The sequence below is a fragment of the Lepidochelys kempii genome, chromosome 6 (genome assembly GCF_965140285.1).
Source record: "Lepidochelys kempii isolate rLepKem1 chromosome 6, rLepKem1.hap1, whole genome shotgun sequence".
NCBI lineage: Eukaryota > Metazoa > Chordata > Testudines > Cheloniidae > Lepidochelys > Lepidochelys kempii.
In genome coordinates, this window is record NC_136385.1 from 17,452,374 (window position 1) to 17,475,034 (window position 22,661).

At 42.8% G+C, this 22,661-nt stretch overlaps 1 pseudogene; it reads left to right on the top strand.

Annotated features, from left to right (window-relative positions):
- The first annotated feature begins 10,238 nt into the window (after positions 1–10,238).
- Positions 10,239–21,033, top strand: LOC140913812 (up-regulator of cell proliferation pseudogene; annotated as a pseudogene).
- Positions 21,034–22,661: the final 1,628 nt, after the last annotated feature.

The following is a 22,661-nucleotide window of genomic DNA, read 5'->3' on the forward strand; positions in this document are numbered from 1 at the left end:
ATTTGGCACTGGTGAGACTGGGGCTGTCATGCCATGGCCAGTTCTGGTGTCTGCAATTCAAGGAGTCTGATGAATTGGAGAGGATTCAGAGAAGAGCCACAAGAATGATTAAACCAGGCCTCATAATGATAAACTCATGGAGTGGAACCTATATAGATTAACAGAGAGAGGGTTAAGGGGTGACTTGATATCAGTCTATAAGTAGCTACACAAGGAACAAATATTTGATAATGAACTCTTCAACCTAGCAGAGAAAGGTATAACACAATCGAGTGGCTGGAAGTTGAAGCTAGACAAATTCAGACTGGAAATAAAGCTTACATTTTTAACAGTGAGGGCAGTTAACCTTGGAACGACTTACAAAGAGTCATGGTGAATTCTCCATCCCTGACCATTTTAAAATCAAGATGGGATTTTTTTTAAATGATCTGCTCTAGGAATTATTTTGGGGAAGTTCTCTGGCCTGTGTTATACAGGAAGTCAGACTGGATGATCATAGTGGTCCCTTGGGTTGCGCTTCCTCTCTGTGTTTTGAAAGAGAGATTTGTGTAGCCTAACAGGCAGACAGATCTGGGCTTTAGAATAAAGTTCTAAATTGCTAACTAAACAACCAGATACACCAGTACCTGGTGAATTTGATTGGTTTTTTAACCTTAGTGCCTTAGTTCTGTGCGTTCTTAGTTCTTAGTTCTGGCCCTTTTACCCAGCATAAAGGGTCCAGAGCAGGAATGAAAATATCACCCAGTGCTTTTTTTTTTCCCTGGGGAAAAAAGAAATAAAATAAACTCAAGCCAAAAACCAAATAAAACGGTCTATCCTGATTTCACTATGTACTTGTACAGTTGCACAAAGTCAAAAGTGTATGAAGCTTGCAGAACGTCCCAGTAAAATAGCAACGTGTAACCTGTGTGACATTCAGTAGTCCTATAAATATGAAAGCACCCCTGAATTTAGAAGACATTTCATTCTACACATACGACAAAAACATTTTTTTTCTTTTGGTTATAACTGTTATTATTTAACACCTCTTTTTTTCTAAATTAACCTGGGTATTGGGCCTCAGTGAGGAATAGAAAAGCCTCCTAAGGAATTCTCACCTGCAATCTTCAGCTGCTTTTAAAATTATTTGAGTGAAACCAAAACAATAATAAAACCCCCACAAACAAACCCAACACTTAATATATTTTTGCAGAAGTAAAGGTTGCATTTTTGCATATTCATCTATTTCAGATATGGCCCAGGATTTCATAGTAAAATTCCCTACAAATAGCTGAGGACTACATCTTATACATTGCACTTCTCAGATTATTGCAAGGAAATTAGCAGTGATCCTTCCACATTTTCAGTTTGTTTGTATTCACACAAATGGGGAAGAAAATAAATGTGTTTGTGTCTAGTGAGAAAGTCAATTATTGATGAAGTAACGATAATTTATTTTCTTTAATTTTACTATCAGATGGTTTAAATCAGGAGCAAGATTCAGCGACACAGAGAGCTCCAAAGTCAAAGCAGAAAGATGTCTTAAAGCTGGAGCAAGAAGGGTACATTGAGCCAGTCCTGGAGCTGGAGGAGACAGACGGACTTAACGGTATTTCCTCTCATAATTTTTGCACTGTACCTAAATTCAGTGGGTGAAATTCTGGTGCCTTTGAAGTCAATAGAACATAGGACTTGAAGGAATCTCCTCGGTCATCGAATTCAGTTCCTGCTGTCATAGGCAACCCCATGACATTATTTCATTCATAAACTTTTCAAGCTCCATCTTCAAACTAGTTAGGTTGTTTCCCCCTATTCTCCTATTGGGTGGCTGTTGAAGAACCTCTCTCCTCCAACAGGAATTTGTCACTGACTTCAGTGGAGCCAGAATTTCACCCAACATGCTTCACTTAAGTTTACAAAAATTATCCATTAGGACCTTCAAAAACCAAATACATATGAGATTGGCCTAAATATCACAAGAGTAAAACTATAATTATACTATACTTCATGGTTTGTAAATTTCTTGTCTGGTTTATGAGCCTTTAGGGGAAAGCTGCCTCCTGATTTAGTCTGTGGAGTGCCTTAGGGTCAAATTCAACACTAAACAAATATGCAAACTGCAGACTTCCCCCCTATCTGCTTGAAGATGACTCTCCTTATCTTCTCCTAACCCCTGCAAGGGTGGAGCTGCCATTTTGTGCCTCTTCATCTCTCTCCCTTACCACTATCCTATCCCCTTCCCCTCCCTGTCCCACTAAGTCCCCTCCTCCACTGCACATTCTTCCCATTGCCCCCCAGAGGCTTCTGTCCCCAGTGCCATCTTGCATTCACCTGCCCCCACATTTTCCCTCCCTGTCCCCTGCCCTTACAGTATCTTACCCCTCACATTTTCCCTCTTTCACCCCCTATTTCCCTGAGATCTCCTCAGTTCTCCCCCCACCACCTCTCTGAATAGCCTCTTCTCCTCATGAGGATGTCTCCTGCTTCCCACGTTCCACCCAGTTCCTCAGAGTTACTTGTCCAGCCATTAACCACAGAGTCCAGAAAGTGGCCATTGTCTCTGAGGGCACCCTGGCTTCAGTGTAATGGAAAACTGTGGGAGATGGCAGCCATCTCTATTTGGGGCAGCCTTACTTCCACATGCAAAACCTGTAGTGAATGATAGTCGTCTCATCCCAGGGTAGTTTGGCATCAATTTCATTTAAAGTAATGGGAGACAGCGATTATTTTTAATATGGGAAATTTCAGGATTTTTAAGCCAGGAATAAGGAGATCCTATTGGACTTTACAAAGACACCATGTAACTCTAAATTCACAATAAGAGTTGGTAACATGGCATACTGGCTAAGTTCACTTACATCGCACTTATCATGGTTCTTACAAGGGCAACCACTGCGCCCCATCATGCACACCTCTCTTTAAGAGGGAATCTGGTTGTGATCTCTCTTCTGGGTTTTTACTGCCCACTCGGGAAAAGAAAGTCTGCCATTTGCATGGGCCTTACTGGGTCGGTGGCCAACTTGAAAATCGTAGGGCTGCAGTGAAAGTTACCACCTCATGACCTGGGCATTGATGTCCTTCATAATGTTAAGCAATCGAAGTTGCATGTGGTCAGTGACCAACTGGAAGGGGTTCCCCCGTAGATGATACCTGAGTGCATTGATCGCCTACTTCACTTCCAACGCCTCCTTTTCTATCGTTGAATACTTCTGCTCTCAGGGAAACAACTTCCTGCTCAAATAAAGGACTGGATGCTCCTCTCCCTTAGCTTCTTGGGACAACACTGCTCCCAATCCCACTTCTGACACGCCAGTCTGTAATATGAAGGCTCTGTCAAAGTTTGGGTGGAATAGGATGGGCTCCCTAGTTAGTCGATCCTTCAGTTCCAGGAAGGCTCTCTCACACTCTGCTGTCTACTGTATCTTGTGAAGCTGGAAGCTCTTTTTAGGTCGGGTAAGGGTGACACGAGTGTTGCAAGGTTTGGCACAAAGTAGCGATAGTATCCTGCTAGGCCCAAGACTTGGCTTACCTGCCTTTTTGTCATAGGGGCCGGGCAGTCCCCTAAGGCTTGTACTTTATCCAACTGGGGGTGTAGGGTACCTCGGCCCACAGTGTACCCCAACTATGTTACCTCTCGCTGCCCAAGATGGCACTTGACTAGGTTGGTGGTGAGTCCAGCTTCCCCTATAGCTTGCAAGATGGTTGTGAGATGTTGGAGATGTTCTTCCCACATGAGGCTGTCCACAACTATATTGTCTATGTAGGCTGCTGCATATAGGTGGTGGGATTGCAGCAGCCTGTCCGTAAGTCACTGAAATGTGGCTGCGGCCCCACAGAAACCAAAAGGCATGGTGACTAACTGGTACAGTCCAAACGGGGTGTGACCAGCAGTGCGAGGGGAACCCCTCACTGGAAATGCCAATGTCAGGGCAGGCTGCAAAGGGGAGAGCAGATACTCCCAAGACTGGTGGGTAACACTGAAGTTAAACTCCCCAGCCAGTCACAAACTGTGCTTCTGATCCCCCCACACTGGTTATCAAGAAGCAAAAAATAAATCACACCGCCCCCTTTATTGCATTCCAGTCTCTGGCTCCCAATCAACACCTAGGTCCAGTACAGTGAGAAGTTATCTAAAAACTCTGCTCAAATATACAAAATGTTCTTCTGACCCCAAAGGGTCAGCCATGTCACCAGGCCAGTATAGGTTTGGATACTACCCAAAATACCACTCTGCCAGCCAGGTTTATTATAAAGAAAAAAGAAAGAACAAGAAGATAGATGTTAAATGGTAAAGCAGTTACATATATACAAAGATTTGAAAGTCCATATATCAGGCTCCTATCAGTACTTGTGAGTTTGCTGGCTTGAATGTCCCTCTGGAACGCAACCCCAGCTAGGATGGGTCATTCAGTCCTTTGTTCAGAGCTTCATTTTGTAGCAAAGTTCATCCAGAGATAAGAAGCAGGACTGAAGACAAAATGGAGAAGATGCAGCTGCCTTTTATAGTCTTTTGCCATGCAGCCTGTGCTTCCTTTGTTCCAAACACAAGCTGCCCTACACATGGCTTGAAAGCCTTAGAGTTCTGTCCATAGGCATGCCCCTGCCAGAAAATGACCACATGGTGACAGGGATGCTGGAAGATGGGGAGGCCAAGGGGCCATGACCCTCCGCCTTTTTGCCATGAGCCCAGCCCCCTGCTCCTCTTACTCTGGGAGAAAGAGACTTATTTTAGTCTTTTTTCTTCACCCTTCTTGGCCAATACCAGATACCTTTGTAGGACCCTCTCGTAAAGTTTAGCCTTTTCATAGTCTGATAAACTGGATCTTTGAAGAACGTCTTTCATCTCTGAATCCAATTGGTGAGGAGGTGTGGTTCTGATATTTTCTTCATCACTAGAGGCATGTTTCATCACTAGAGGCGTGTTTGTTCTAGCTGATGGCTAGGAACGAGGTACAATTTTTCAACCATTTTATTTAAAAGGCCTGACAGCAAAGCTCAACAAAGGTTTGATAAAACCCCTGACCTGTTTTACAATCATCTTTTATGCTTTTGAGGAACAGGTTTTTTTAATAGCTCAGTGTTTTACTAATCCCCCATTTTCTTTTTAGCATGCTTGCTTGTTAGGGTTTCTGGGGGACTTTTCCTTTTACAGAGTTGAGTGCTATTTCTGAGCTGGCCACTACCAGGTTGTCAGAGGCTGAGCACAGAATAACCTTCCTTTGATGCGGTCTGGCTTTGATGAGGAGTTTCAAAAGAGCTAGGTTTCTGTGTACATGGCTAGACATGCTCATCAGGGGGATGCTCTTTTTTTAAAATGGCTGAGGATTGTTAAAAAAATTACTACTTTTATGTTTTTTTCAAGGTGTATACATAGGGCCAGTCTGGGGGAGAAATGCTTGTTCTTAACCTGTAGGCTTTGGGTGCTAAAACATTTAAATCCACCAGCAGAAACCTGTGGACTTTTTGATAGCATCCTCAAAAGCCTCCCAAAAGAATTGTGTTTTCCCAGGGTACATTTGCCATGCCTGGATGGTAACTTGCAGTTTATCTCCATGGTTTTAAAGAGAACCATATGCTTTGTATTTAAAATAATCATTTGTCTTTTTTCCCCTGGCAAAACACATTTTGCACAATGTACAAAATACTCAGCTTCCTGTGGTGTATGTATTTTGTAAAGGCTTTCTCAATTTCACTGCTTTCAGAAGAAGACTTCTTCAGGTCATCTCTAATAAATATGCCTCGTGAAAAGGAAAAAATACTTTTTTTTTCTTCAAAAATGGTCAACAGTGCCAAATGTGTATGTGTCAACATATGAAACTGGAGGACAAAAGAGGGTGTGGAAACCTGTAAAAATATATATATTGATGAATCCTATCGAGCTGTATACTACTAATGTCTAGAGTGAAAATATATAAAAAATCCACAACGTGTGATTGATGACACCATTAGAATCTGCAGGTCCTCATTAGAGCTGCATGCCCCAGTCCCCCTCAGCTGAGTTTCTGGGTTGTCTCCGTAGTTTCTCTCCTCCCCAAGCTCATTTGACTCAAGAGGGGGGATGGAACTGCATGGACTTGAGGACTGGGGAAAGGCACCATAATGTGCCTAAATAAGCCAACTACCATCAGTTCGCAATTTCAGTAGCTGATTTACTGCACACTGGAAAGGCCATGACCACATTATAGAGGAAGAATAAGGTATGTAAAATAGGTTTCAGAGTAGCAGCCGTGTTAGTCTGTATTCGCAAAAAGAAAAGGAGGACTCGTGGCACCTTAGAGACTCACCAATTTATTTGAGCATATAAATAAATTGGTTAGTCTCTGAGGTGCCACAAGTATTTAAAATACTTAGTTTTAAAACAATGTTTAATTTTTAATGTTGAACTCATCAATTTCATTGAAGGTCAGGTAGGATGGGTATCTGAGGTGGACACACATTGAGTATATATCCCAAACAATTCAGAAAAGCCAATTTTGGGAAAAAGCAATCCAAAATATTTCTGTGTCCAGTGTATCCATAAGCATTTTTTTAAACAAATAATGTATTGAGGTTGAGCTGCTAAAAAAGCACGTTCTCTACCTGTTGATTTGAACCCATCACTTTCCTCTTTGAATCCCTCTGCTCACTCCTAATCTGATATTCAATCAGATTTAAATTATTGGTCACCTTTTCAAGGAAACTCTGTCTCCTACCTAGATGAGCTTTACCCTTGTAAAGAATTCCATTTCATTGTGGCAGACAAGAGTAAATGTTGACCACAGTCTTTGTCCTGTAGCGTTAGTTGATTTTTTAGATACACTAGGCCAAGGCCATTGAGCACCTTGAAGATAAAGACCAAGATTTTGAACTTGAATGTTACTGCATTTCAACCCTTGGAGGGTTCACTTGGTGCATGGGGAATGGGATTTTTTAAATCATGAAGCATTTGTGTTTCATCAAAGAAGAAAACCTTCTACAAAGGAACAGCTGTTGTGAAATCAGGTTTTCTCCAAACATTACTCCTGGAGGAATTCTGTACTACTGTAGGCATGCATAATTAATGAGCCATGCATATCTTTAATTTTTTGTGTAGAAAAAAAAGCTTCTGCCAAAATGTTGCTGCATTCCACCTTTTTCCCACCAGAGGGCACTGTGTCACAAGAACAGCAGGAGATACCGCAGAAAATGATAATTACCTGGGGGGGTGGGGGGGTGGGAGAAAACCTTTTGTAGTGATAATTAAGGTGGGCCATTTCCAGCAGTTATCAAGAAAGGTTTTCTCCCCCCCCCCCCCCCCCGCTCTCCTGCTGGTAATAGGTCATCTTAAGTGAGTGTGTATGATAACACCCATTTTTTCATGTTCTGTGTGTATATAAATCTCCTCACTGTATTTTCCACTGAATGCATCCAATGAAGTGAGCTTTAGCTCACGAAAGCTCATGCTCAAATAAATTGGTTAGTCTCTAAGGTGGCACAAGGACTCCTTTTCGTTTTGCGAATACAGACTAACACGGCTGTTACTCTGAAACCTGTCAATATTCCTAGAGATTATTCTCAGATTTCTGCCAAGCATAGGGTTGTCTGCAGTGTAGTTGTAGCTGGGTAGATCCCAGGATATTAGAAAGCCAATGTGGGTGAGGTAATATCTTTTCTTAGACCAACTTGTGTTGGTGAGAGTGACAAGCTTTTGAGTCATAAAGAGGTCTTCTTCAGGTCTGGGAACATTACTCCCAATGTCAGAGCAAAATGCAAGATGGAACAGATTGTTTAGCATAAGTAGTTAGCACATATTGTAAGGGACCATTCAAAGTAGAATGGGCCATTAGCACCTCTGCAATCATAGGAAAAAAAGAAGGGGTTAGTGGATTACAGATTGTTTTAATAAACCATAAATCTAGTGTGTCTGTTCAATCCATGATGTCCATGATCCACGATTTGGTGTCCAGCAGAGTAATGAATTTAAGCTCTCTGGTTCTTCTTTTGAAAATGCTGTGCAAGTTTCTTTTGAGGATTGGGACTGATATGTCAGATATAGAGTGATTACTTTATGAAAAGTGTTCACCCACAGGTGATAGGGTGTTTTTGTCTTTTATCATTTTCCTGTGTATATTCATTTGAGTTTATAGTGGTTATCTGTTTCATCCATATAATCATTATTTGGGCATTTAGTGCACTGGATGAAGTATGCTACATGTGATAGGCATGTATAAGATCCTGGGATCTTGAAAGGTGTTTTGTGTGGAGTGTTGATCATTATAGTAATGGAGATATGTCTGCAAGTTTTGCATCTATAGTTCTGGCAGAGTCTGGTGCTGCTTTGAGTGGGTGTGTCCTGGTCTGTGGGGAGCTTCCTCTTGATGACGAGTGTTACCTGGGGTTTTCAGAACCCACAGCAGGGGCAACTTAACTATTTCATTCCATGCAGTGTCAGGAATCAATCAATAGGAACACAGAAGTTCGGTCTGATCAAGGATTAAATGCAAGTAAGTATGGTCTTATCTAACATTCAGTTTATTAGATTTAAGCATACAGAGACATAAGCAATAGGTTTAGAACATCCCAGATATTTTCCCTAACATCTGGAACGGTATTGAGTAATTAACAGCTGGTTTGCAGTGACCAGTTGCTCACCCACCGGGGAGAAAGGGTGTCAGAAAAAAGTGTCTCAAGATGGCTTCAGAGGACTGCTCCACAATATACTTTATTAGCTAATCTTTTATAACTAACTTCTACAAAACACACAGGTCATAATGACCCCAACTCTTTTCTAACTTTCAGTAAACTTTTCATATCAGAGGTGCCTAGATTCAAAGTTTTCCAACCACCAAGGTTTTCAGTCTCAGTTGTTTACTTGTCTGTCCCCTCCTCCCATTCTGATTAGCAAAAACTATCAGCTAGATATGACCTCGCTTCTAAAAGCCTGTCTCCAAATTAACCCTTAACTATGTGGTGTTCTATTTCATTAATTCATATTGGCAGAATGCACATAATATGGTTGCAATTAGTTTGATCACATAATGGGGTATACACATCCCTCAAACCAGCGCAACAATGAGTTTGAAGAGATTGTTCGAAGACCAGAAGAGATGATTCTTGAAATATTTCTTTCATGATGGGGTACCCATTGAGTATGGGTTGTAGTTGTTTACACCCATTGGTGGTAACACTAGCTTTACTGCATGGGTTCCAGTGTGGGGTGGTAGGTGACAAATAGGGGTATGCAGGCAGAAGGGGGTTTATTTCTGTATTGAAGCAGGTTCTCCTGGGGTATTTGGGTGGCCTGTTGCATGATGCAATCTACTTCTCTGATGGAGTGTCCTTGTTTGGTGAAGGTGGTTTTAAGTGAATATAAGAACGGCCATACTGGGTCAGACCAAAGTCCATCTAGCTCAGTATTCTGTCTTCTGAGAGAGGCCAATGCCAGGTGCTTCAGAGGGAATGAATAAAAAAGGTAATCATCAAGTGATCCATCCCCTGTCACCCATTCCCAACTTCTGGCAAAGAGAGGCTAGGGACACCATCCCTCCCCATCCTGGCTAATAGCCATTGATGGACCTATCTTCCATCAATTTACCTAGGTCTTTTTTGACCACTGTTATAGTCTTGGCCTTCACAATATCGACAACAAGCGTGTTAAGCCAGGGATAGTCAATAGGTGGACCATGGGCCAAATCCGGACTGTGAGATGCTTTTGAATGGACCCCAAAATGTTTTTATTTGTTTATTATCATTATGGGTTTTTAAGCATTTTTTTTGGAGTCTGGACCTTGACTATACCTTGACCAAGAAATTTGGACCTTGACAAAAAATAGGCTATCCCTTCATTAAGGTATACATCACTTACTTTCTCCTCAGAGCACATTCTGTGGTATCTGAGTGCCTGGCTGTCAAGAACATATTTCATGGTATGGTTGGGGTGGTTACTAGATCTATGAAGGTAGGTGTGGTGATCCATGGGTTTCTTGTATATGGTTGTCTGTAGGGTTCCATTGTTGAAGCTGATTGTGGTGTCCAGAAGTTGATGCTAGTGTGGGAAAGCTCCAGAGAGAGTTTAACGGATGGGTGGTGGTTGTTGAAGTTGTGGTGGAAGTCTGAGGGAGTTTAAGCTGTCTTCCCATAGGATGAAAATTTCTCAGGTATATCACTGGTTTCATGATGCACTTCTCCAGAAATTCTTCTTCAGGATGACCCATGAAGAAGTTAACATATTGGGGAGCCATCCTAGTATCCCTGACTGTTTTCATGCTTTGCACAAAATGTTTATTGTTGAAGGTAAAACTATGACAGGTGAGGATGAAATGGATGAGTTTGGCTCTGTGTTTGGGATGGATAATTGATGGTTGTCCACTGTCTTTTAAATATTTGGGGCAGGCAGCTATCCTGTCATTGTGGGGGATATTGGTGTATAGGAAAGTGACATCCATGGTGGCAAGGATGGTATTCTGAGGAAGGTTGTTAATTCTGTGGAGTAGAGTAGGGCTCAAATGTAGTTGAGCCATCCAGCTACTGTGAGAGTGGACTGTCTGGAAGGACTCTTGCCTAGGCTCACAGCACATGCACGTTTCAATATCTTTGGCTCATGAGTGTTTGCATGCAGTGTTCTAGAAAGCCAAACGTTTCCTTTAATAGATGTTTTCAGTATTGCTTCCTCAAACGGGCAGTGAGTGCCACACACTGGCTGAAATAAATGCTGAGTGACTGAGATCAAGGAGGGGATGTTGAGCTCTGTGGTGCACAATCCCCTCCATTATAAGACTGCTGATTTTGCAAAATGCTGTGTTTTTGATGAGCTGTGTCTAGGGAACTCCTTGCTCAAATGACCCCAAAATTTGGGCCACTAACCCTATCCTGTTCCCCCATGAGACAACAAATTTCAAGACGGTCCAAGTAAGCATGCAGATCTTACAGCACTTAGAAGAATTAACATTTAAGTAGAAAGGGCTTCTCAACCTAAACTAAAGCAGAGCTGGTGCTTCATTATAGAATCATAGGACTGGAAGGGACCTCGAGAGGTCATCAAGTCCAGTCCCCTGCACTCATGGCAGGACCAAGCACCCTCTAGAACACCCCTGACAGGTGTTTGACTAACCTGCTCTTAAAAATCTCCAATGATGGAGATTCCACAACCTCCCTAGGCAATTTATTCCAGTGCTTAACCACCCTGGCAGTTCGGACATTAGGAAAAACTTCCTATCTAAACTTCCCTTGCTGCAATTTAAGCCAATTGCTTCTTGTCCAATCATCAGAGGATAGGAAAATAATTTTTCTTCCTCCTCCTTATAACAACCTTTTAGGTACTTGAAAACTGTTATTATGTCCCTTCTCAGTCTTCTCTTTTCCAGACTAAATAAACCCATTTTTTTCAATCTTCCTTCATAGGTCATGTTTTCTAGATCTTTAATCATTTTTGTTGCTCTTCTCTGGACTTTTTCCAATTTGTCCACATCTTTACTGAAATGTGGCACCCAGAACTGAACACAATACTCCAGCTGAGGCATAATCAACGTGGACTGGAGCAGAAGAATTACTTTGAATGTCTTGCTTACAACACTCCTGCTAATACATCCCAGAGTGATGTTTGCTTTTTTTGCAACAGTCTTACACTGTTAACTCATATTTAGCTTGTGGTCCACTCTGACCTCTAGATCCCTTTTTGCAGTAATCCTTCCCAGGCAGTCATTTTCCATTTTGTACATGTACAACTGATTGTTCCTTCCTAAGTGGAATATTTTGCATTTGTTCTTATTGAATTTCGTCCTAGTTACCTCAGACCATTTCTCCAGTTTGTCTAGATCATTTTGAATTAGAATCCTATCCTCCAAAGCACTTGCAACTCCTCCCACCTTGGTATCGTCTGCAAATTTTATAAGTGTACTCTCTATGCCATTATCTAAATCATTGATGAATATATTGAACAGAACTAGACCCAGAACTGATTCTTGCAGAACCCCACTCGTTATGCCCTTCCAGCATGACTGTGAGTCATTGATAACTACTCTGGGAATGGTTATCCAACCAGTTATGCACCAACCTTATAATAGCTCCATCTAGGTTGTATTTCCCTAGTTTTTTAATGAGAAGGTCATTTGAGACTATATCAGATGCCTTACTAAAGTCTCGATATACCACATCTACCGCTTCCCCCCATCCACAAGGCCATCACCCTGTCAAAGAAAACTATCGGGTCGGTTTGATATGATTTGTTCTTGACAAATCCATGCTGACTATTACATATCGCCTTATTATCTTCTAGATGTTTGCAAATTGATTCCTTCATTATTTGCTCCATTATCTTTCCGGGTACAGAAGTTAAGCTGACTGGTCTGTAATTCCCTGGGTTGTCCTTATTTCCCTTTTTATAGATAGGCACTATATGTGCCCTTTTCCAGGCTTCTGGAATATCACCCGTCTTCCATGGCTTTTCAAAGATAATAGCTAATGGCTCAGATATCTCCTCAGTCAGCTCCTTGTGTATTCTAGGATGCACTTCATTGGGCTCTAGTGACTTGAAGACATCTCACTTGTCTAAGTAATTTTCAACTTGCTCTTTCCATATTTTGAACCTACCCCATTTTCACTGGTGTTCACTATGTTAGGCGTCCAATCACCACCAACCTTCTTGGTGAAAACCGAAACAAAGAAGTCATTAAGCACATCTGCCATTTCCACATTTTCTGTTATTGCTTTTTTGTCTTCATTTGAGTAATGGGCCTACTCTGTCCTTTGTCTTCCTCTTGCTTTTAATGTATTTGTAGAATGTTTTCTTGTTACCCTTTATGTCTCTAGCTTGTTTGATTTCCTTTTGTGCCTTGGCCTTTCTAATTTTGCCCCTACATACTTGTGTTGTTTGTTTGAATTCATCCTTTGTAATTTGACCTAGTTTCCACTTTTTGTAGGACACTTTTTTTATTTTTAGATCATGGAAGATCTCCTGATTAAGCCAGGGTGGTCTCTTGCCATTCTTCCTATCTTTCCTGTGCAGTGGAATAGTTTGCTCTTGTGACCTTAATAATGCCTCTATAACACATAATAAACGGGTTAATTGTTTATCAGGTCCAAATACCCTAACACTGCACTGGAGACATTACCGTACCAGGACTTGCCTGGAGGTGTCTTAGCATTAGCTCCCCATGTTGCAGTGTGGGTAAATTTGCTTTGTAAGTAATGACAGTACTCACAGCTCCCCAAAAGGACAGAGAAAGTAGCGTGAGTGAAGGGACTGATTTGGTCGCTGGGAGGTAAGCAAAGCCACAGTGCTGTTAGCTACACCTGTAAAAGACATGTCACAGCAAAGAGATGGAGGAAGATATGAAGAAAATCAAAAATAAGTCTTCCCAGAAGGCGTAATCTGCACTGACTGCTGAAACGGAAATAAAGGGTCAGATCCTCCAGATGAGCCATTGATGCCCAGCATAGCTCAGGGTGAGGGGTGTAGGCTACCATCACAGCCACCTGATCCTCAGACTGCCAGGCACCAGTCTGATCCTGAGCAGCAGCTTAGAGCAGCCAAGGGGTCATTCCAGCTTCTGGGATCACCACAGAGACAGGGTCCTGAGTCTATGTCCCCTCCTCCAGTAGCTGTGAGCTGGGATGTCATAGAGCTGGTTATACTGGAAGATTTTCTAGGAAATTCTCGGTTGGCCACTTAAGCCATTTTAAAGTGGACTCTGCACTGCGCTGAGGATAAGGATTGGGATCAAACAATGCAAACCAACCTAGTGGAGTTCAAAGTGGGCCAGAACTATGTTTTATTTGCATAGAAGTAATCCCATTGGCTTCATTTTTGTTATACCAATATAAGTAAGAGAAGAATTGACCTCAGGATGTATAAGTCATCTGTTACTTACTGGGTACTGCTTTTCTTTAAATGACAAACATCAGGCTGTCTATGGAATGAGTAAACTGTATATAAAGTCACCATTTTCTACTCTGAAATTTTGGTTTGTTTTAACTTCCTTCTGCAGAAAGAAGTAAAGCATTTCAAGATGTTCTGTCCCGATTAAACCTGGAGAAGCACAGAAGCATCAAGATCAGGCTGAGGGATGTCCTGGAGATCTGCCCAGAAAGCATCAAGAACAGGATTCCAGAGGCATTAGGTGATTTACCTTGGCATTTCCTGAGGAAGGTCATGGCTCTGAATGGGACGGCCAGAAATACAAGCATTGGGCACAAGGCTCCTGCAGAAGAAATGGGTGATTATGAGGAGAAACTGCATATTGATGGCACTTTCTGTTTTAGTGACACTGAGATGAAAGTTTCTCTGCAATCTCTTGATGTTCTCTGTGCTGTTCTGCTTTGCTCAGTTTCCTACAGCAGGAGATCCTGTTAAAAATGTCCATGTGCCAGTTTCCCTTTCCTCTGCTGCTACCCACCCTTGACACCCCCAAGTGCACCCTACTACTGTGGGCCATGAGGGACATTGTGAGGAAGTGGAGGCTGCACTCCGTGGCAGAGAGCAGAGGGTTCAGAGAGGAGAGCTTGGTGCTCACGTCAATGCCAACCATTTCTTTTGTGCGGATGGGGAGCTGCAGCTTCTCCAAGTCCCAACTCCTCAATGAGGTTCTCAGCCCCTCCCAGCAGCACCACGATTTCTTTATCCATCGGGACATGGAGTCTGGGAACTTCCTTCGGAAAATCGCAGATGGGCTGATTGAGATATCCTGGTATTTCCCTGGGGGGACGGAAAATTCTGATCTTTTCCCAGAACCCCTTGCAGTTACAAATCTGTGTGGAGACATTGAGTCCCACTGGCTACAGTTTAGCTTTTTAGCAGAGGTCTCCTCCGCAGTGTTCATAGTTACCGAGAGCATCGATGAGAGAGAATACGCACTGTTATCATCTCTGAAAGAATCCAGCTCTAAATATTACTTCATCCTCAACTGCAAGAATAAGAAACCCAAAGAAAGTCTGGGATTTCTTAATAAGCTGGCCTCAGTGTTGAAGCTGAGCAAATCACAGCTACTGGTGAAAGATCGTACCATGAATAACGCAGGATTTGTGAAAAAGGTGCAGTCCACCATAGAAACCATAGTGAATTCATCTCTGAAGACAGTGAGTTTGGAAGCCATGGCTGTGACGGCACATGACCTAGGAATCCAGGTGGATGAGGACTGTCAGGCATGTCAGTGTGCGAGCAAATATACTGAAGAAATCACTGCAGAAATAAGAAATGGGGCAAAATACAAAAGGGAAATGCTGAGCCTGCGAGGAGACCAATGGAAAAACTTGGCTAAATTGGAAAAAGAGATGTGCCGAATGAAAAGGCAAGGGGATATGGCCACTGAAGACTATAAACTGCGCTGAAACAGAAATGGTTAGAGATACGCAGACAGCGGAATCACTGTGACCGTACTAATGGTTTGACTAAGTTTTGACCTGACATTTGGGCAGTGCCGCACCTGCCCTGCTGGCATGTTCCCTCTTTTTTTTCCATCCAGTGAGCAATACATTTTGTTATGTGCACCAGTTATGTGAGGATGCTCACCACCAGTAGAAACAAAAAGCCTAATATATAGTTACCATAGGGACAATTGCTCCAGCCAGGACAGGTTAGACAGTTTAGAACTCACGACTCAAAGAATTAAATTTAAAGTGTAAGAGAAATAAAAATTATGAAATGTATAGACCAGTCAAAACACTAAAATAACACACTTGAAAATAAAATAAAATTACAGAGACTATATGCGCATTACAGGAAGTACCAAGAAGTAACAGCAACAATAATACAAGTATGTGTTGGGAGGTGAGTGTGAAATAGAGAGAGAGAGAGAGAGAGAGTGAGTGAGTGTGTGTGTGTGTGTGTGAGAGAGAGACTGTGAGCTTGCTGCTGGGGAAATCTCAGAATCAGTGCATTGTCTCTTTAAGAAAGGCAGGCCCTTACCATAGAGTAGACTTCAGCAGCTCCCAGTCCTCCTGAATCAGGCTGTCATGTCCCCTCGCCCCTGCTCTGTGGAGGTGGGGTACAGAGGCAGGGGGACACCCTGACATCAGCACCCCCTACCCCCGCTCTGCACAGCTAGGGTGAGGGTCCCGGGAGCAGCAGCAGGATGGAGCAAAGTGGGGGAAGGGCACCACTGAACACATGCTGTGAGCTGTGCTCTGCTGTAACACCTCATTATCAGAGCATATTGTTAAATTGCAGTTTAACTCTAAATTAGTAAACTAAGCACCTATCACTTCCTGTTTAGTTCTCTTCTATAATGCAATTCTCATCACATTTCTGTCTCTTTCCTGAAATTAAAATGAAGGACTGGTTCTCCATCAAAAAAACGAAAACAAAAAAACCCCAGAAAATTGAAATATGTAACTGAAACAATTTCAAACTCTGAATTGTGCATTCACACTTTAATGTCTTTCTGCAGTGAAAAGAAACACTTCTGGAAGTTCTCTCAAATTTAAACCTGGATCAGCACAGAGACAGCAAGCTAAAGCTAAGGAATGTCCTGGAAATCAGTCTAGAAAGTACAGAGAACACCACTCCTAAGTCATTAACAGATTTACCTGGGGACTTCCTAAGGAAGGTGATGGCTCTGAATGTGATGGCCAGAAACACAAGCCTTGTTCAAAATCCTGATGAAGAAAATGAGGATGATGAGAAAGATCTGGATATGACAGAGGATTTTCTTTCCCAAAATGAAATGGACACTATTGATTCTCTAAACCCCCTCGATGTTCTCTGTGCTGTTCTGCTTTGCTCAGACAGTTTCCTACAGCAGGAGATCCTGTTAAAAATGTCCATGTGCCCGTTTCCCCTTCCTCTGCTGCTACCCGCCCTCAACACCCCCAAGGGCACCCTACTACTGTGGGCCATGAGGGACATTGTGAGGAAGTGGAGGCCGCGCTCCCTGGCAGAGAGCAGAGGGTTCAGAGAGGAGAGCTTGGTGCTCACGTCAATGCCAACCATTTCCTTTGTGCGGATGGGGAGCTGCAGCTTCTCTAAGTCCCAACTCCTCAATGAGGTTCTCAGCCCCTCCCAGCAGCACCACGATTTCTTTATCCATCGGGACATGGAGTCTGGGAACTTCCCTCGGGAAATTGCAGATGGGCTGATTGAGATATCCTGGTATTTCCCTGGGGGGACGGAAAATTCTGATCTTTTCCCAGAACCCATTGCAGTTACAAATCTGCGTGGAGACATTGAGTCCCACTGGCTACAGTTTAGCTTTTTAGCAGAGGTCTCCTCCGCAGTGTTCATAGTTACCGAGAGCATCGGTGAGAGAGAATACGCGCTGTTATCATCTCTGAAAGAATCCAGCTGTAAATATTACTTCATCCTCAACTGCAAGAATAAGAAACCCAAAGAAAGTCTGGGATTTCTTAATAAGCTGGCCTCAGTGTTGAAACTGAGCAAATCACAGCTACTGGTGAAAGATAGTACCATGAATAATGCAGGATTTGTGAAAAAGGTGCAGTCCACCATAGGAATCATAGTGAATTCATCTCTGAAGACAGTGAGTTTGGAAGCCATGGCTGTGACGGCACATGACCTCATCCAGGTGGATGAGAACTGTCAGGCATGTCGGTGTGCGAGGAAATATACTGAGGAAATCACTGCAGAAATAAGAGATGGGGCAAAATACAAAAGGGAAATGCTGAGCCTGCGAGGAGACCAATGGAAAAACTTGGCTAAATTGGAAAAAGAGATGTGCCGAATGAAAAGGCAAGGGGACGTGGCCACTGAAGACTATAAATCTGAGCTGAAACAGAAATGGTTAGAGATACGCAGACAGTGGAATCAGTGTGACCGTACTAATGGTTTGACTAAGTTTATCAATGGAATAGAACACTTGCCTACAGTGGAGAAACATTACTTTCTGAAATGGATGAAATTTAGCCTGGATAATATTGCTAGGAGGAATCTTTCTAAAATGCAGGCAGAATATAAAGAGAAATGTGAAACTCCAGGAGTGGACAGAAAACAGCTGGAGGAATTAGATAAATTAATATCTGATAGTTCCTTGGGGGTAGAGCATTTCATGCGTGAGCTTGGGCAGTTCTATGAAGCTGAATGCTCAAAGGTTAAAGAAGGGAAAATGGAAGAAAGCCAAAGACAATTCTCCCATCTCCCATGCACAACAGCTGACCTGACGCTGGAAGGGTTTCCTGTGGAGCTGATCGATGGAGATGCCGCCAACATCCCCATGAACTGGGTAGTAGATGTTCTAACTCATCTCCATATCAGACTAGGGGATGGCTCCAAAATGGTGGTTATAACAGTGCTGGGAGTGCAGAGCACTGGGAAATCCACCCTTCTCAACACCAAGTTTGGCCTGCATTTTGCAGTGAGTAGCGGTCGATGTATGCGAGGAGCCTTCATGACGCTCATTAAAGTTACAGAAGCTGTTCAGGAGCTGCTTGGCTGTGATTTCATCCTGGTGATAGACACTGAAGGTCTGAAGGCCCCTGAACTAACAGCACTGGAAGACAGTTATCAACATGACAATGAGCTGGCCACCCTGGTGATTGGACTGAGTGACATACCATCGTTAACATGGCCATGGAGAATGCCAAAGAAATGAAGGATGTTCTGCAAATTGTGGCCCATGCATTTCTCAGAATGGAGGAAATAGGACAACAGCCAAACTGCCAGTTTGTGCATCAGAATGTCAGTGATGTGTCTGCTCATGATCAAAACATGAGGGACAGGAAACACCTCCTGGAGCAGCTGAATGAAATGACCAAAGCTGCAGCAAGCATGGAAAAGCAAAGCAGGGAAATGGCATTTTCTGATATTATGGAGTATGACCCAGAAAAACACAATTGGTACATGCCTGGCTTGTGGCATGGAGTCCCTTCCATGGTTCCTGTAAACACTGGCTACAGTGAGAGTGTGTGTGAGCTAAAGAAATACCTGTTTGAATTCATAGAGAACCATTCACGGAAAAGAGCTGGAAAGGATATTCCTGATTTTATTGTATGGTTGAAGAGCCTGTGGAAGTCAGTGAAACATGAGAACTTCATCTTTAGCTTTAGAAATAGCCTTGTAGCTGAAGCCTATAACCAGCTGTCTATGAAGCATTCTGAATGGGAATGGGGTTTCCGCAAGGAGATGTATCTCTGGATATCTGAAAAAGAAACTTTTATCCAGAATCAGCTGCCAGAGACACTAGAGGGTGATCTCTTTCACAGCTTAAAAATGGAAGCAAAAGGGGAACTACAGCAGGGAGAACAGAAGCTCTTGAATAACTTAGAACAGTATTTTAAAGGTGAAGCTCCAAATTTGAACCTGATAGAAAAGTACAGAGAAGATGTCAAAAGGAGCACAAATAGCCTCAAAAGAGAACTTGAAAATTATTCAACCAGTAACTGTAAGGAAGCAATTCGAATACGAAGAGGACAGCACAAGATAGACAATATCCAGTCTGAGTACAAGCAGAAAATTGAAGGGGAAGTTGACAGACTCTTGGCTGAATGCCAAAACAGAGAAGATAAACTAGACCATGAGAAACTGAAAAAAGAATTTGAAACGATGTGGCGAGAAACCTTGTCAGAGTTAAAGCTCAGTACTTTACAGAAACGTCAAGTTGTTCAAGAAATGGATCTCCAGCTGAGAAAGGATCTGAAGCACAGAGGGGGTGCTGTCAGACAGATACTACAACATGCAAAAAGCCTGCTGGATTATAGAATGAAGTCTTTCACAATGAAGAAGGAATACTTAAACCTAAAATGGACCAGAGCAGTTGTAGAATACTTCTCACAGGCATGTTACTGTAAAACTGAAGAGCATGCTCTATCTTGAATGAATGAATGCAAGAAATACATGGAAGAAAAAGTTAAATCCAAAACAGACTATGATGAAACCTATTGTGGAGAACTGCTGCATATGCTTAATGAGAGGTTAAAAGAGGAGGATATTGAGAAACTTCACACTTCTCCTTTGTTTGAAGTTGACCTGAAGCTTCACGTTTTGGGGGAAGCGGCTTGGGCATTTCAGAAGATGCATGAAGATTTTATCAAAGAAAACGATCCTCAGCAACGTCTAGAGAAGCTGAAACCTCATTATTTCTCCATATTTACTGATCTCTATTTGGAAAAGAATGAAAGCCAAACAAGGGCGAGGAATTTCTGTGATCAGTGTCTCAAACCTGCCCTGGTGGGTTATGTCAACAAAAGGCTCGGACTAGAAATAGTTGACAATTTTCTCAGCAGTGAACAGGCCCTGGAATACGCCAGCCAAAGCTTCTTTCAGTTCTTTTTGCTAAAGAAGCTGCTGGAAGAGATGAACTTTGACAACTATGTGAAATACATAAGTAACTATGAAGAGTTTGTCAAATCCTGGATACAGAGATGTCTGATAGACCACTATGGAGGGAAGGCAAGTTTGAGAGATTTGGAGAAAGGGATTCTATCCAGAATAATAAATAAAATCAAGGGAGTTCTGAAAAACTCCATAAACAAAAACAATAAGACAGTTTCTGCCTTTTTAGACAGCTTTTGCAAAGAGCTGCAGCAGGACCTGGTCATTTCCAGCAATAGCTTAGTTGGAGTACAGTTTAAAAACACAGCAAAAATTGGGCAGCTTTCTGGTAACATTGAAATCTTCCTTCTGGAGCTGGAACAACAAATCTTAACCCAGTTTAATCATTTGGAACTTGAAACCAAACTCTCCAGCCTGTCAGTGAAACCCCAGGATGAGATCTTCAAGCAAGTGTTTGGCTGTGGGAAGCAGTGTCCATTCTGTGAAGCCCCCTGTGAAGCAGGAGGCACTGACCATAAAGAGCATTTTGTATCAATCCATCGACCCAAAGTGTTAGGGAACTTCAGGGACTGTGATTCACAAAGCTTGAGCATTCCATATGCTCCTCTGATGTGGTTTCCAATCGTGAATTCTGAACTGCAGCCACAGATGGGAAATTTCATCCCTACAAAGATTACCACCATTACTACCCAGACTGGCACATTCAGCCTGATCCCAGGATTGATGCTTCTGATTACTGGAAATTTGTTTTCAAATCATTCAATGACCAGTTAGCTAGAACGTATGGTGCTAAAGCAGCAGATCTTCCAGGAGACTGGAAAAATATAACTAAAGAGCAGGAGCTGAAGAGCCTAAAGGAAGCGTTTTACATGAAATAATAGACTTGCCAAGAGTCTCTTTAAGTAGGATACACTTCAACAAAACAAAACCCTTAATTTTAAAAAACGGAATATGAACAAATCTGACAGCCTGTACAGTTTTTTAAATTGAAAACTAAAAAAATCAATTGCAGGTCACATCTTCCAGTTAGTGCAAGGCTGCTGCACAGGAACAGCCATACCAAAGCAAACTGATAGTCCGTGTATCCCCGTGTCCTTGCTGAACCAGAATAACAGCCCATCTAGCCTGGTATCCCCACCTCTCTGCAGTACTGGATCAGACCAATAACCCATATAGCCTAGTATCCCACATCCTTGCTGTATTGGATCAGACCTAAAGGCCATCTAGCTCTGTATCTCATCTCCCTGCTGTACTGGATCAAACCAGTGATCCATCCTGTCTCTGACAGTGGCCATTACAAGATGTCTCAGTGGGAGGTTCAAGAAACCATCTAATGGAAATTGTATAGAAACATGTTTAGAGGAGAAGCTTCTTCCTAACATAACTATGTAAACAGGGACCGAATGAGTTCTCCCATGACAGCTAGCTGGGAGCGGGAGAGACTTTAGGAGCAAATTGTATTTACATGAACTCACCTACTCTGCCTAGATATCCATCAGATATAGAGGTGTTGCTCAAAGTGATCAATATTGACTTGTGTTGGGTTACAAATCACTTTAGTACTGAATGAAGGGGTAGTGAAATGTTGTTGTCAGTGTTGTTGCATTTATTGTATGAGTAAAGGGGAGCAGAACTGTGCTTAACCTGTCTCAGATGAGGGGTCACCCTCAGCTGAAAGGACTCATTAAGCCAGGGGCTCGAATGCCTGACTCCTGTGAAAGTAAGAGGGGTGAGGAGAAGTATCTCTGCCAGGAGGAGTGAACTCTCCCTAAGGGTCCCTGGTCTGGTTTAAGCTGTTCCTCCCCACTGTTCAGAAGATAGGGCCTTTTGTTATTTTAAGTGCTCTGAAGAGCTGACAATTACTTGTGGCAGGACAGCATTTCTGCCCAGCCTAATAGCTGAAAATCACTAAGGACTTGGCTACACTTGTGAGTTAGAGTGCATTAAAAGCAGCCCCAGGCACCCTAACTCATGACCCTTCCACACTTGCAAGGCACGTAGAGCGCCTGGACTTTGTAGCGGGAGTGCCCCTGGTAATCCACCTCCACCAGAAGCATAATGCTTGGTGTGTCTCGGCTGAAACGCCCCAGCATCAGTGTGAACGAGGTGTTGAATTACTGCGCTCTGATCGGCTTCCGGAAACGTCCCATAATCCCCTTAAGTCAAGTGGCCACTCTAGTCATTGTTTGGAATCAGCTGTAGGAATGCGGATATGTCCTTTCAAAGCTCCGTTTCTGACAGCTGGCAGGCTTATCTGCTCCGGGACAAAGCAAACCATTACTGTGAAATGCTGCTTGAGAGGCAGGGGGAGGGGAGTCTGCTGCTGTCTGAACTTACAAGACAGCATGCTGACATGCCCTCAGCCCCCCCAAAACCCACTCTCTCTCCCCCCACATACACACAACACACTCCCTGTCACACTCCACCCAACCCCACCCCATTTGAAAAGCATGCTGCAGACACTTGCATGCTGGGATAGCTACCACAATGCACTGCTCTCTGTGGC